At 39.1% G+C, this 16680-nt stretch overlaps 1 pseudogene; it reads right to left on the bottom strand.

Moving 5' to 3' along the window:
* Positions 1–5025: 5025 nt before the first annotated feature.
* On the bottom strand, positions 5026–15315 carry LOC139446226 (C-type lectin domain family 4 member E-like; annotated as a pseudogene).
* Between the last annotated feature and the right edge of the window lie 1365 nt (positions 15316–16680).

Here is a 16680-nt window from a genome sequence, read left to right as displayed (position 1 = left end):
AGTTCTTACCACTCGTTATCCCCTCCTGGTGATAAAGGTACAGGAGGTTCTTCTATCCTGGTGAAGCAGGGCATTACCCATAACCCTGTTCCACTCAATACTACTCTACAAGCCGATGCCGTCCATGTTACTTTGAACATAGTGTGTACATTATGTTCATTGTATCTTCTACCTTCATCAACTATCCGTCAATCAGATCTTCAGACTTTGTACGATCAGCTCCCAAAGCCCCGTATCATCATGGGCGATTTAAACGGTCATAATCCCCTATGGGGGAGTACTGACACAAATAATAAGGGAAAAGTGCTTGAAGATTTTATCTCAAACAATGATTTATCTTCAATGATGGTAATACCACTTATTTTCATCCCGCCACTGGCACATACTCTGCCCTTGACCTTTCACTGACAGATTCAAATATTTTAAATGAATTTGAATGGTCGGTCCATGATGACCTTCGTGGAAGCGACCATTTTCCAACTATACTTACAACTCTTAATCCGTCTGACGAACCACCTTCAACAAGGTAGAACTTTAAAAGGCCAATTGGTCTTTATTCCAAACACTTTGTTCTGAATAACTAAAACCCGACAGTCTCAGTAATGTTCCTGATCCTATACAACTTTTTTTCAGATATATTAAATGCTATTGGAGACGAAAGCATTCCTAAGTCCTCTGCAAACCCTCATATAAGTAAACCATGGTTTGATAATGATTGAAAACAAGCTAGCAGAAATAGGAAGAAAGCTGAGAAATATTTCCTGGAGGAACTATGTATCCAAAATTAAATCCCGCACACCCATGTCCAAGGTGTGGAACATGATTAAGGGAAAAGGATCCAAATCTGGAGTTCACCATCTCAAAGATGGTAATACACTTTTAACTACTAAATCCGAAATTGCCAACAAACTTGGTGACACTTTGGCAACCATTCCTCATCATCAAACTATAATCCTCAATTTCAGAGGTTTCAAAAACAGCAGGAAAAGAAAAAAAGTAAATTTAAACTCTGATAATGGTGAGGACTATAACGAAACATTTTCACTCCATGAATTATATACTGCCCTAGGACAATCTCATGACACTGCATCAGGGGCCGACAACATCCACTATCAGCTCCTAAAACACTTGCCCGATTCATGTCTGGAAACTTTACTTAATATATTTGATGAAATATGGACAACCGGAAATTTTCCTCCTTCATGGCATAATGCTCTTATTATTCCTGTCTCAAAGCCTGGACGGGATCATACAGATCCATCCAACTACCGTCCAATATCATTAACTAGCTGTGTTTGTAAAACCATGGAGCGAATGGTCAACAATCGATTAGTCTGGTACCTGGAGACAAATAACCTCCTGAATGACATCCAGTGTGGTTTCCGAAAAAACAGAAGTACCTTTGACCATTTGGTGCGTGTAGAATCATTCATTAAAAATTCCATTGTCAACAAACAACATACTGTATCAATCTTTTTCGATCTAGAGAAGGCATATGATACAACGTGGAAACATGGTATTTTAAAAGGTTTGCGTGAATTTGGATTGAGGGGCAGATTACCTCAGTTCATAGCTCAATTTTTAAACAACAGACAATATCAAGTACGAGTGGGCTCTACCTTGTCTGGTCATTTTGATCAAGATCAGGGCGTCCCTCAAGGCAGCATACTATCAGTCACCCTTTTCAGCATCAAAATTAATAGTCTCGGTAAATATTAAACAATAGCGTTGATGGTTCACTTTTTGTTGACGATTTCAACATTTCTTGACGTGGTAAGAATATGAATGCAATAGAAAGACAGCTACAGCTCTGTCTTAACAAACTTCAAAAATGGGCGAACGAAAACGGCTTCAAATGTTCTAAATCCAAAACAAACTGTATTCACAGATTTATTTTTAGATGGTACACCTATCAAGGTAGTAGAGGAGGCCAAATTCCTTTGACCGTCATCTCACATTCTTACCACACATCAAATATCTAAAGGCAAAGTGTCCAAAGGCTCTCGACTTGTTAAAAGTCGTTTCAAATTCCGAGTTGGGAGGGGATATGACCACCCTCCTTCACTTGTACAGATCATTAATACGCTCCAAACTAAACTATGGTTCCATTGTCTATGGTGGAGCATGCAAAACCAATTTAGAAAAATTGGACACTATACACCATCAAGGTCTAAGCTAAGACTCAGTCGTGGAGCTTTTAGGACCTATCCTGTGAACAGTTAGTATGTGGAGGCAGATGAACCTTCACTCGAAATGCGCCGCATTAAACTTTCACTGCAATATATCACTAAATTGCACTCAAATAAATCAAATCCAGCGTACAATTGTGTTTTCCACCATCAGTATGAAAACCTGTTTCAAAATCTATCAAACCTGGTTCCACCACTTGGAATCAGAATCCAACCACGCATTACTGCAGCTAAAATAGATCTAAATATTATATCAAATTACCGTCTTTTCCTCCCTGGCAGATGGTGAAGCCAGAAGTAGACCTCACTCTAACCAATCTAAAAAGGTCGGATACCAACCCTTTGGTATATCAACAATCATATAACCAATTACGCTCCAAATATAATTCTCACAGGTCCATTTTTACAGACGGGTCCAAGGATGAGGCAAAGTTGCAAGTGCCACCATCATTGGATCCAGAACTGTCTCCTCAAGAATCCCAGATTTTAGTTCAATTCTTACTGCCGAGGCCAAAGCTATCCTAACAGCTTTGACCTATATTCAACAACAAAACCTAAAATTTCATCATCTTCTCTGATTCGTTATCTTGCCTCCAGGCACTTAAAAGTGTCTCACCATATCACCCTATAATCCTTGACATTTTAGAACTCGATAATGATCTTCCCACTGGCCAATGTGACATCGTCTTTTGCTGGTTACCAAGTCCTGTAGGCTTAACTCAAAAGCCGATGCTGCAGCTAAAGCAGCTCTTGACAAACCGTTATCTCCACTTCTTATCCCGTACAGTGATTTCAAACCAACCATCAAATCTTATACACGGGATCTCAAGCAAAAGAGGTGGGACACCCAAGTAGGAAGCAATTAACTACACGATTTGAAACCAACAATTGGTCATACCTACTTGGGTTGTCAGTCAAGACATGACGAGGTCGTTTTACGACGATGTCGTATTGGCCACAGTCGGTTTACACACGGATATCTGCTTGAGACAGATGAGGACGAACCTCCCAAGTGTATCCCTTGTGAGGAAAGGTTCACCGTCAAGCATATATTGCTTGACTGTGTGAACTTTGCAATCGCAAGGGATTCACATTATCAAAGTGTAAATCTAAAAGATCTCTTTCCCGAGTCAATGGGCATCTCATCATATATTACTTGAAAGAAATTATTAGTCTGTATAATAAATAATTAAATGCTTGTTTTTAAATTTGGTGTTATGCTACTATTAACAGACATTATTGAAGGCTCTGTCCAGGAGGTTAAAGTACCGTAAAAAATATTATCCCCCTGTGTGACATGTAATCCTATCATAATTGATGTAACTATCAGCAACCAGTGTTTTTAAGCCAACTCATTGAAGAGTATTTTTTAATATTGGCTAGCATTGTGCACAACCACCAGTGGCTAAAGTGATGACGTAAATCCTGCTGTGGTATCATGCAGGAAGCGGAGGTACTGTAAGTCCCCATAATCCCCAGTGAGGTGGCCTAGCTTTGGTTACTGGTGGCCTACAGCCTGTGTTATATATTGTAAATATATTAACTTTGTCTCGTCGCTATATGGCTCAGATAATGCCGATGCGACGTTAAATTTAACTCGCTCACTCACTCAACTGCATGGATTGACGCTCATAATATCAATCACTGGATTGTCTGGTTCACACAATTATGTACAGACCGCCGTCATATACCCATGATGATATAGCTGGAATACTGCTATTCGCGGCGTGAAAACAACAAACAAGAAAATCGTTCCAATACGTTTTTATTCACACAGCTAAGTTTTCAAGTAGTAGTAGTTTTCAAGTAGTAGTAGTAGTAGTAGTTTTCAAGTAGTAGTTTGTTGTTTTAGTAGCATTTTTTTCACACAGCTAAGTTTTCAAGTAGTAGTTTGTTGTTTTAGTAGAGCTGTTGCAGTAGCAACAAACAAACATGTTGACAATATTGGACATGTTGACAATCAAACTACTGAAACTGAAACTACTACTGAAATTGAATCATTGAATTTGGCCCTATATTGTGTCGTATGTCGTAATCTTATTTCTCCGGCTCTCGTATGTAATCTGGGTTTGAATTGGTCCCCAGAAACCTATGGCTGGTAAGACTCAGATATTTGATTTATCCTACACCGCCGGCGTGGATCGTTGCCCATAATATCGATCACTGGATTATCGGGGCCAGTCTCGATTGTGTACGCTCTGTTGTTTAGCTGGGATATGCCGTGATAAAGAACAGCCAAGCAAACAAACAAAACAGCCCTTCGTTGGGCAGTTTACTATTTCAATCCGAAAATGGAACATTTCATGGCCAGGACAAGATGACTGATTCCGAAACAATTCAACCGTTGTTGATGGCGGGCAACAAGTATGCATGACCAACTCAAGAATGCATGTTTGCGTATTCAATAGTCCAGTCAAAATGCCAAAGACTTCACTTTCAAATGCACTGTTCCAGAGGCAATACTGTGATCCTTTAGCATAAGATAGTCACGTGCACATATATAGTTCCATTACATCATGTGGAGGTATCCCACAGAGAACGAGGGGATCTCTCGTGTTGGCTATTTTTCTTATTCTTAAGCAAAAGGAAATATTTGCTGACTGCTAGTATTTTCACATAGTGTTCATTGCTGCAAAGGTCTTTTTGAAATATATTAAGGTTTATTTTCTACTTCGTGTGACATAAAACGTTAACGCCAGAAACGTGGAACGACCAACGTGTACAGAGGTCGTTCCAATATGTATTCGTCCAATAAATACCGAGATGATCTCTTGTGGTTCCGGTTTTGCTGTTTCTTTGGCAGACTGCCAGTATTTTCACATTGTATTCAATGATTTCAAAGGTCTTTTTGGCAGATGTAGTACTTTGTTTCTCCCTTCCCCCTGTCTTTCCAAGTAAATGCATTTCTACTTTTGTGGGCTACGATGTAATCATACTTAGCAGTTGCATTAGCCGGGTGGCCTGGACTCTAGGCAAAAAAGGTCATGGGCCGGCCATCATGGAAAACCCACTGTCCTTCATTTGCCGCATCTGAACCATCGAAAAAGTAGCTTTTGGTCATAGTTGCTGAAAGTTTAAAAAAGGAACCATAATTTTGCTATCCGTTGAAAAGTGAGAAGCAATTATTATTGATAAATGAATTGTAAAAGAGCAAAATGGAAGATTATATGATTGATAGTGTCGGCACTGATCCAGTTTGCAGGAGTTCAATGACATTTAATTAACTTTTATATGGTTAAGGGAGCGTGGTTGGGCTATGAGTTTGTGTTGTTGAAATGCAGATTCGATTCCCAATAAGGGTATATTGTGAGATATCCATTCTTGTTGTCTCACACAGTGATATTGCTCGAGTGTGGCATATGATACACAGAGATCTAGATATGGTCTGTTCCATGATGGTTTCCTGATAGATTCCCGATTCGAAACACACCACACTAACATCCCTGCCACAGTGTACATGGGTAGTGAAAACTGCAACACGACTCGCTTCCTACACCACTTGCCTTCAAATAGTGAGTGAGCTTTTAACATTTTTCTAGTTATATCACGGCGTGCAAGCTTAATGTGGGAGGAAAGCAGTGATGCAGGTCTCAGACGTTCACCACTTCTGTGAAACCCACGAGTACGGATGTGGTGCTGACAAACCTATATACAAAATCGAGGCGAACCGGCATTCGAACCCCCAATTATAGGTTTCTGCCGTACTCAAGGGACGCAACTTTGCACAACGAATCGCGGCGCCTTAGACGACTGGGCCATCCGTGCCCCCTCCTTCAAATACGTGTACTTATATTGTTGATGTTTCTGTGTACCTGTGTACTGATTTTTTGCCGCCATCGCCAAGTGAAATGGGGTAGAGAGAGTCTTTACTTGTCCGGTTTCCAACTCGATAAGTAAATACAGTGTTGCACTAATCCAAATATCTAAATATAAGTATTCGTATGTGAAGGCAAGTGTTTTAGTAAGGGAATCCTGTTGCATTTGACGATAGTGCACGACGCTTTGAAGCTTTTAAAGTCCGATGCAGTTTTGGATCGGGGATCTTGTAGGGAAACATGTTGGACAGGCGGTAACAAAGTCAAAATCGTTTATGGGAGGCAACGGTTACCGCAGCTATCAAATACCCCGATAGATAACCATATCTTGTAATGGAACTGGTGTGTTCTGAAAGGGCCAACACTGATTCGTTGTTTTGGGCAGAGATTTCTTGTGATTATTGTAATGGTCTTGTCACTTTTAATTGTACATTCGTTTTGTGTAAATTGTAATGAATGTTTTGCTTTGGGTGGAAATGGGGGAATGTGAAGGTATCTATACAAACCCGATGACGATGTGATCTGTTTCACCACGTGGATCTGTTTGTCCGAACTGTCAATAACAACAAAGTGTTCTCCTCTAGACGTACAGTCAGCAAGACCAAGGTCGTACAGGACCTTGTCGGGATGAAGCTGATAGCAGAAGTTGAGGAGGCGGTTGTGGACGTAGCCAAATGGACAAGCACCTCAGGTAGACAAGAACAGTTATCATCTATATTTTCGAAAGTGAGTGAGTTTTGACGCCACATTGAACTATATTCCGGTATATCACGGCGTGTCAGCCTGTTGAGGGACGACAGGCCGAAGTGGTGCGGGTCTCAGACGTTTACCAATTCGGTAAAACGAATATGGTACATTAATCCTGAAAACATAATCCTGTAACATATAGATCCAAACCTACACACTGTTTCTTACAAATCGAAGAACAATTGAATGAACTATACTCTGCAAAAAATGAAACGCAAAATTGATTTTAGATGTAAATGTTGTATATAACATAAATAATCAACAGATGATAAACGATCTTTTAATATTGGCACACGTAATTTTCATTGATCTAGGTTTCATGTCATCTGTTCTGTTCTCAATATCTTGTATGGCCACGTCGTCCCATGGAAGCGATCAGATCCCGAATTGTGGCCTGGGGAATGTTCACCCACTCTTCTTGCAATAATTACCTCAGAGAAAGGAAAACGCAGAAATGAGAACCACTGGTTGCTATATATACCAGGCGACGTCGTCTGAACACACATTGTAGGCGGGGACACACTTTAAAGCAATACACTGATGACTAGGGAATTGACAACAACCACAGGTGATATGTTTATGCTGTTGGATCTTGACGACATAAAGCTGTAACATAAATACTTGCTGCATAATATGTAGTTAGGATCCTTGAAAAATGTTATTTTTACACTAGTATTCATAAGAAAATGACTGCCATTCCGTAATAAGTACGATGTTCATGTATATGTTTATAGAGCGACAAAACCCTTTTCATATCCACTTGAAATCTCTACATAAATCAGAGATTCCGACTATATCATGAGCATGTGTTTATGAATCACTATCAAATAGTCATGATGCCAGGTGTTCGCGAAAAGGTTAGCGTTTCATGACACACCGGTGAAACACCCTTCACAAACACATGAAAGGCAAGTCGGTTGTTCACATATGGTACAAGTCAAAATAGGGAATTGCATCGGACATCATTTATTAAAGCAAACCGATTTTTTTTAATATGCCTGTGGTTAATCTGTCATGGCTGGTGAGTACTGCATCACACAGCCTTCCAATTGTGGGTGTTTTTCACCATTTTTGATCGGATTGAATGAATTATATACAAAAGCAAGTCAGTTGTTACCTGAAAAACAACGGGAACATACAGTATGTCAAAATACAGAATTGCAAGGACATCATTTTTGTCACTGAAACGTCAAATTTGGAAATGTCCTCCACATGTCTACCATAAATATTTTTGAAAGCTTTACTGAGGCCTTGAATGTTGTAACCTTGATCAAACAACCTTTGTCCAAGAGTCGTAAAACGCTCTTTGAAATCTTGCTCGACATGCAGGCAAAGATCTGTTCACTGAATTGTTTTCACATACGGATGCATCAACATTTAATCACTTATCTGTACGTGAAATCGTGAGAGCACAGAGTGTTTATGGTGGACAGGGTTACCGCAGGTGCCAATGTAGAAGCATTGAGATGCAATAGTGCATGCCATAGCCACAACTCCTGTGCAAATTGTGACTGAACTGAGCGGTGATGTGATTCAGAAACTCGTTTTATGCAGATAAAACTGCTTAGAAAATAGAAAAGAAAGTTTCTTAAGTTCACATATTTTTTGGGTTGTTATTTATTACAGTTTACTCACTTAGGAGATAAACACAGTATGTTTATATCCATTCTACCATGGCCAAACAAGCAAGATAGAGTAGGAAGAAAGCGGAAAGGTATTTCCGCAAACACCCTACTGTTCATAATTTGAATAATGTTAACATTACTGGTGCCAAAGCACGACGTGCTTATTTGCGAAATAAGCGCAAGTCTTGGAGGAACAATGTCTCCAATATTAATTCACGAACGCCCATGTCCAAGGTAAGGAACATGGTTAAAAAATAAAAGGCAAAGGTTCCAAATCGTCTCTACGCCATCTTAAATTCATAACTGATAAATCTGACATTGCAAATATACTTGGCGCAACTTTTGCCAAAAATTCTTCATCATCAAATTAAAATATCAGAAACATCAGGAAAAGAACAAAAGTTTTGATTCTAACAATGGTGAAGATTCCAATGAAGTATTTTAATTGCATGAGCTACATACCGATCTTAAACAAGCTCATGATACTGCAGGGGGCACGGGTGGCCCAGTCGTCTAAGGCGCCGCAATTCGCTGTGCAGAGTTGCGTCTCTTGGGCACGGCAGAAACCTATGATTGTGGGTTCGAATCCCGGTTCGCCCCGATTATGTTTCTAGGTTTGTCAGCACCATACCCGTGCTCGTGGGTTTCACCGAAGTGGTTAACGTCTGAGACCTGCATCACTTCGGGCCTTCCTCCCACATTAAGCTGACACGCCGTGATGTAACTGGACTACTGTTTAAAGAGGCGTTAAATCCAACTCGCTCACTCATGATACTACAGCAGGTGATGATAATATCCACTATCAGTTTTTGAAGCATTTGCCTGAATCATGTCTTAAGACACTTTTAGATATTTTTGACCAATTATGGACTTCAGGGAATTTTCCTCCTTCGTGGCATAATGTCATTGTAGTCCTCATGCCAAAACCTGGGATTATACAGATCCCTCAAATTATCGTCCTATATCTTTAACCAGTTGTGTTTGCAAAACTATGGAACGAATGGTGAATAATAGATTAGTTTGGTATCTGGAAACCAATAATCTTCTTACACATATTCAGTGTGGTTTCCGGTAAAATAGAAGTACTATTGATCATTTAGTGCGGTTAGAATCCTTTGTTTAAAATGCCACAGTAAACAAACACGTTTTATCAATTTTCTTTGATCTTGAGAAAGCATACGATACTACCTGGAAGCATGTCATTTCAAAGGATTTACATGATTTTGGCTTGAGAGGTCGTTTACCTCATTCGATATCTCAGTTTTAACAGACAGACAATTTCAAGACTGAGGGGATACCAGCCTGTCTGACAATTATATTCAGGATCAGGGTGTCCCACAGGTCAGTATTTTGTCTGTTAACTTGTTTAGTATTAAAATGAATAGTTTGTCCAAAGTTTTATGTGATTCAGTGGATGGATCACTGTTCGTTGATGATTTTAATATATCTTTTCGTGGTAAAAATATTCAAACAATAGAGAGGCAGTTACAAATCTGTTTGCATAAAATTCACAAGCGGTCTCTCGAAAAAAGGTTTAAATTTTCTAAATCTAAAACTAACTGTATACACTTCTGCAGAAAATATAAGCCCCGTAAAGACCCTGAATTATTTTTGAATGGCACCCCTATCAAAATTTTAAAGGAGGACAAATTCTTGGGACTCATCTTTGATAGCCATTTAACTTTCTTACCACATATTAAATCACTTAAAGCTGAATGTCTGTAGGGCCTCGATTTGTTAAAAGTTGTGTCTAATTCAAAGTGGGGAGGAGACCAGACAACCCTCTTGCAATTATACAGGTCACTTATCCGTTATAAACTTGATGACGGCTCCATCGTCTATAATGGAGCATGTAAAAGTACTTTACGAAAAACTAGAAACTATTCATCACCAAGGCCTGAGGCTTTGCTTGGAGCCTTTCGCACTTCTCCTTTTCCAAGTCTGTCTGTTGAAGCGGATGAGCCTTCTCTTAAACAATGCCATCTGAATTTAGCTTTAATATATTAAATTCTAATAAGTCAAATCCAGCTTTTTATTGCGTATTTAATCCTCATTACGAAGATATTTACGATAAGAAAACATCTCTCGTGTCCACCACTTATTAAAAGAATTAAATCTGTCATTTTCGCTAAGATTAACTTGCATGATATAGCTCCCATACAACTGTTTTCATCGTCTCCTTGGCAAATGATAAGGCCAAATGTAGACCGCACATTTACTAGACTTAAAAAATCTGATACAAATCCACTAATTTATAAACAAGACTACAATCAATTAGTGAGTGAGTTAAAATGTAACGTCGCATTGGCATTATTTCAGCAATATAGCGACGAGACCAAGTTATTTTATTCACAATTGTGTAATTTACGCAAAGTCATAATTAAAAACAATTTATGAAACATATTTGAGCATACTATATTTAAAATCAATTCATGAAACCTATTTCAGCACAAAAATATCATTTTATACAATTTTAAAACACGGGCTACAGGCCACCAGAAGCCAAAGCTGGGCCACCTCACTGGGGATTATGGAGACTTACAGTACCTCCGCTTCCTGCATGATACCCCAGCAGGATTTACGTCATCACTTTAGCTACTGGTGGTTGTGCACAATGCTAGTCAATATTAAAAAATACTCATCAATGAGTTGGCTTAAAAACACTGGTTGCTGATAGTTACATCAATTATGATAGGATTACGTGTCACACAGGGGGATAATAATTTTTACGGTACTTTAACCTCCTAGACAGAGCCTTCAATAAAGTGAGTTAATAGTAGCATCACGCCAAATTTAAAAACAAGCATTTAATTATTTACATACATATTTAAAATTAATTATAGAGATCAATGTCTTTCAAGCAATTTATGATGAGATGACCGCTGACAAGGGAAAGAGATCTTTTAGATTTACACTTTGATAGTGTGAATCCCTTGCGATTACATGTATGCTTGACGGTGAACCTTTCGTCACGAGGGATACACGTAGGAGGTTCGTCCTCATCTGCCTCAAGCAGATATTCGTGTGTAAACCGACTGTGGCCAATACGACATCGTCATTGTCTTGACTGACAACCCAAGTAGGTATGACCAATTGTTGGTTTCAATTCGTGAAGTTTATTGCTTCCTACCTGGGTGTCCCACCTCTTTTGCATGAGATCCCGAGTATAACTTATAATAGTTGGTTTGAAATCACTATATGGGATAAGTAGTGGAGATAACGGTTTGTCAGGAGCTGCTTTAGCTGCAACATCGGCTTTTGAGTTACCTGTTATGCCTACATGACTTGGTAACCAACAAAAGACGATGTCACATTGACCAGTGGAAAGTTCATTATAGAGTTCTAAAATGTCTAGAATAAAAGGGTGATATGATGAGACACTTTTAAGTGCCTCAAGGCAAGACAACGAATCACAGAAGATGATGAAATGTTCAGATTGTGATTGATGTTATAGGTCAAAGCTGTTAGGATAGCTTTGGCCTCAGCCATAAATATAGAACTAGAATCTGGTATTCTTGAGGAGACAGTTCTGGATCCAATGACGGTGGCGACTTTGCCAGCATCCTTGGACCCATCTGTAAAAACGGACCTGTGAGAATTATATTTGGAGCGTAATTGGTTTTAAGATTGTTGATAAACCAAAGGATTTGTTTCGGTTTTTTTTTAGTTGGGTTAGACTGAGGTCTACCTCTGGCTTCACCTTCTGCCAGGGAGAAGACGGTAAGGTGATATAATATTTAGATCTATTTTAGCTGCAGTGATGTGAGGTTGAATTCGGATTTGGATAGGTGGAATTAAGTTGGATAAATTTTGAAACAGGTTTTCAAACTGAGGGTTCAAAACGCAATTGTATGCTGGATTTGATTGATTGGAATGCAATTTTAGTAATGTATTGCAGTGAAAGTTTAATGCGGCGCTGTTCGAGTGAAGGCTCATCAGCCTTCACATACAAACTGTCCACGGGAGAGGTCTTAAAAGCTCCAAGACAGAGTCTTAGGCCTTGATGGTGTATAGTGTCCAATGTTTCTAAATTGCTTTTGCAGGCTCCACCATAGACAATGGAACCATAGTCTAGTTTGGAACGTATTAACGATCTGTACAAGTGAAGGAGGGTGGTCTGATCCCCTCCTCACTCAGAATTTGAAACGACTTTTAACAAGTCGAGAGCCTTTGGACACTTTGCCTTTAGATATCTGATATGTGGTAAGAATGTGAGATGACGGTCAAAGGAATTTGGCCTCCTCCTTCTACCTTGATAGGAGTACCATCGAAAACCAAATCTGGGTCCTTTAAAGTTTTATATTTACAACAAAAGTGAATACAGTTTGTTTTGGATTAAGAATATTTGAAGCCGATTTCGTTGAAGCTTGTTAAGACAGCTGTTACTGTCTTTCTATTGTATTCATATTCTTACCACAAGAAGAAATGTTGAAATCGTCCACAAAACGTGAACCACCAACACTATTGTTTAATACGTTAGTGAGCCTATTAATTTTGATGCTGAAAAATGTGACTGATAGTATACTGCCTCGAGGGACACCCTGATCTTGATCGAAATGATCATACAGGGTAGAGCCCAGTCGTACTTGAAATTGTCTGTTGTTTAAAAATTGAAATATGAGCTGAGGTAATCTGCCTCTCAATTCAAATTCATGCAAACCTTTTAAAATACCATGTTTCCACGTTGTATCATATGCCTTCTCTAGATCGAAATAGATTGATCCAGTATGTTGTTTGTTGACAATGGAATTTTTAATAAACGGTTTAACGCACCAAATGATCAATGGTAATGGTTTTTTTTTTTAAACCACACTGGATGTCACTCACGAGGTTATTGGTCTCCAGGTTGGTTGGTTGGTTGGTTGGTTGGTTGGTTTGTTGTTTATCGCTGCACTCAGCAATATTCCAGCTATATGACGGCGGTCTGTAAATAATCGTGTCTGGACCAGACAATCCAGTGATTAAAGTCATGAGCATCGATCCACGCAATTGGGATCGATGACATGCATCAACCAAGTCACCGAGCCTGACCACCCGATCCCATTAGTCGCCTTTTACGACAAGCATGGTCACCTTTTAAGGCAAGCATTGGTTGCTGAAGACCTATTCTACCCCGGAATCTTCACGGGTCTGGTCTCCAGGTACCAGACTAATCGATTGTTGACCATGCGCTCCATGGTTTTACAAACACAGCTAGTTAATGATATTGGACGGGAGTTGGACCGATCTATGTGATCCCGTCCAGGCTTTGGAATAGGAATAATAATAGCATTGTGCCACGAAGGAGGACAATTTCTGGTTGTCCTTTTTTCATCAAATACATACAGTAACGTTTCCAAACATGAATCCGGCAAGTGTTTCAGGAGCTGATAGTGGATGTTGTCGGCTCCTGCTGCAGTGTCATGAGCTTGCCCTAGGGCAGTATATACAATCAATTATGAAACACTAATGACACTTATAAATCTATATTTACACACGGATCCAAGGATGGTGACACAGTTGCTAGTGCCACTGTCATTTGATCCAGAACAGTATCTTCACGACTAAAAGATAATAGTTCAATATTCACAGCAGAAGCAAACGCAATTTTAACAACACTAAATATATATTAAGAAACGATCCAAATATAAACAATTCATTATATTTTCAGATTCATTTTCGTGCCTACAGGCTATTAAAATTATGTCATGTAACATCCATTATTAATTGAAATTCTTGAGTTATTTTATGACCTTGCTATTGGCCAATATGACATCTTCCTTTGTTGGTTACCCAGCCTTGATCTTACATTCGTGATCTAATGCAACAGAAGTGGGATACCCAAGTAGGTATAAATAGGTTACATGAAATTAAACCAATTATCGGATATACCTTCTTGGACTGTCAGTCCAGATTTGAAGAAGTCATTATGCGACGATGTCGTATTGGCCCCAGCAGGTATACACATGAATATTTATTGAAAGGTGAGGATCCTCCGTTTGCATCCTTTGTGATGAAAGTATCACGGTCAAGTCTGTTCTGCTTGACTGTATTAATTTTTCCATCGCAAGGAATAAATATTACAGTGTAAAAACAGTCAAGGACCGTTTTATTCATGTAAACTTTCATTTAATATTGAGCTTTTTAAAGAAATAAAATTATTTCATACATTTTGATGTACATAATGTGATTTTTATATACTGGTAGTGCTAAATAATAAATTAGATTGTTAGTGGCTGTGCCCTCGTGGGGGGATGAAGTAGCATAAAATTATTGTCCCCCCTAAGAGGGTATGTAACATCATTCGAAGAATTGTATGCATGCCAGACTTTTAAACATATTATTTTCGTCATTTTTATCTTAGGCTTAATTTCTAAACTATCGCCAGTTACTGAAGGGTGATATAAATCCTGCTTGGGTCCATGCAGGAAGCAAAGGTATTATAAGTCCCCATGTTCCCTAGTATGGTGATCACCCTTCAGTGACAATCTCTAGGCCATTTTTGTATTGTGTTGTTCACTAACACTTACTGCTTTTTAATATTCTCAACTCATTTTAAATCGAATCTGTGATATTCTAGTCACTGTACTGTATCATTAATATGTAACTTCTCGTCACGATACTGCCGATGTGAAATATTAACTCACTCACTCACCTGTTATTAAACTGTTGTACTCGGTGCCTGTCTCTTCTTCCCCGTCCTCAGGCGACATGAACAGCACGTCATGGATCTGACACCGTCGTTGTTGCCGTCTATGAAATACGGACACACAAGCCTCGTTCTGGAGACACAGAAGTACACACCATTTACCACTGTGAATATTTGAAACTTCAAACATGACGCTTGTTGATATGAGCATGTTATTAAAATCTTCCCTTTTGTATCCAAGTCCTGTCTTTATCAACGCAGTGGCACAGCTCACTAACAAAATGAAAATTAGTTTCCGGAACATTTCCGTCGAAGCTAGTCGCTCGACAAGGTGTGGTGATTGAATAGAGTCGCTGAATTATATTGAGTGCCTGTTCTGGTAATGACGAAAGTCACATGACAATCATGATTACAAATGATCGGATTCGGTCACAGTTCGTTTGGTATCTCTGCATATGTAAATAAACGAGTGCAGGTATCGTGTAAAGCAATATTCTGAAACTGTATCACGGTTGCGATGCATTTTGCAGGTATATTATGTTGGCGGACCGTAATGGTAATGGTCCAAAGTACGACGTCATCAAGTTACAAATGTTCGAATCTCCAGAAATAAACATACTTCGTTCTTTATTGTTCTTTGCGATTCATCAGGTAGCTATCTCATATACAATGTTATGGTAGACACGTATGTCGGAATCGCATAATCGACTCTGCATTCAGCATTTATGATTATGGAATGGGTTTTGGCGATTGTATTTACTGTAAGGCTTGCTAAAGCAAACAATAACATTGGATGCACTCAATAAAGCCCTTTGACTCGTGGATCTGTCAGGACCTCCTTTGTTGACAGTTGGCATGTCTCTCTTCAAGGATTAGTTTCATAGTAAAAGCCAGCCGTTTCCACCACTTGTTGTGAGGACAACAGCACAACAGCTCATATTGATCTTAATATCACATCATTGTACTGACTACTGTCATCTTCTTAGAAGCCCAAAGCTGATCAGTCCGAAACAACTCAATTGGTACACCAACAAGAATGTAATCAAGTAACAGCAAAACTTAATTCTCTCAGACCCATCGATTCTAGGATATTGACAATGTTAAAGTGTCACTGTCATTGATGAACACTGTATCTTCCTAAATCCCATACAATAGGTAACATGGATTCCTTATGTGTGCAAAGGGTTTTGTCTCTTTTTTTTTTATTTCCAGTAACTCCAAGAGATTATGTGACCTAAATAACAAATTTTCTTCAGACCAAAGCAATATCGTCTTTTGCTGGTTTCAAACATATGTTGGTATATAAGGTACTTAATGGTCGATGCAGAGGCTAAAGCAGCTCTTGTCCTAGTAGGGGAATCGCATTATATAGACCAACACGTCTAAAAAGATCTCGTTCTCCGTTTCTGCGGGAATATGATTTTGTTTGTGTTAAAAAAAGCATGTCTCATTGTAGGTCATGCTGTCCGTATATCTTTTACTCTTAACCATAAGAGGACAAAACAGTTGGTAGCTCGAGCGCCGGGTCCTTGTGGCTGTAGTCAAGTTTCATATTTCCGCATCTCATTAATGGTAGTAAACAGGTTTGTCGAGGGATGCTGACAATCGTTTTACTTGCGCAGGCCTTTGGAAGGGCATGTTTGCATTGATCGGGATTAGCAGGTACTCCGATGTTG

The sequence above is a fragment of the Haliotis cracherodii genome, unplaced genomic scaffold (genome assembly GCF_022045235.1).
Source record: "Haliotis cracherodii isolate W230 unplaced genomic scaffold, xgHalCrac1.p SCAF_6, whole genome shotgun sequence".
Taxonomy (NCBI): Eukaryota; Metazoa; Mollusca; class Gastropoda; order Lepetellida; family Haliotidae; genus Haliotis; species Haliotis cracherodii.
Note: the sequence above shows the minus strand (reverse complement) of the source record. Positions and strands in the feature narration are given on the sequence as shown.